Source organism: Mandrillus leucophaeus, unplaced genomic scaffold, assembly GCF_000951045.1.
Source record: "Mandrillus leucophaeus isolate KB7577 unplaced genomic scaffold, Mleu.le_1.0 Scaffold361, whole genome shotgun sequence".
Classification (NCBI taxonomy): domain Eukaryota; kingdom Metazoa; phylum Chordata; class Mammalia; order Primates; family Cercopithecidae; genus Mandrillus; species Mandrillus leucophaeus.
Genome location: NW_012103821.1, coordinates 1785562 through 1786228, shown reverse-complemented (window position 1 = coordinate 1786228; position 667 = coordinate 1785562).

The window sequence follows — 667 nt, the reverse complement described above, 5'->3', positions numbered from 1 at the left end:
AGGAATTAGCATTCAGAAACCCTAAGTTGTTTGCCTCTGTTTCTAGTCTAGAGCCTGTGAGCAGCACTACTGCTTCCATCCTAAGGAGAGAAGCTGCTGGAGGAAAGTTATCTGTGACAGAATTTTTATCTCAGAAACCAAACATATCCTGAAGGTTTTTTTTTTTTTTTTTTTTTGGAGACTAAACTTTAGATTAGATTGGGTATTTACTTATACAAATAGTGGGGGACACAGTAGGAAGAATAGATGAGTTACAGACAAAATAACGAACTCTATCTTGCTATATAAAGTTGGTTATATAACAAACTTTTAGTTTTTTGAGTTACAGCATAAGTAAAAATTGGCAAACTGCTCTTCAGATATAAATGATTTAAGTTAGTCCTCAGTTGTCATTCTGCAAAATTCTCTAGTTTCTCTTTTAACTTAAAAATATTAAATTTTGATGAAAGCTTTTTCCTTCGTTTCTCTACCTTTTCTTTACCTCTCACCCTTCCAAAGTTTTTAGCACCAAATTAAGGGAACCAGGATTCCAAAATCACAATGCTTGACTTTAAGACCTTCTGTTCAAAGTACTTCACCTGTTGTGAAGTAACTGTCTTCTTATCTTTTGTAAATATTAAGGCATAGGCACAGGTATTCACATCAGCATTTTTACATCCAGATCTGG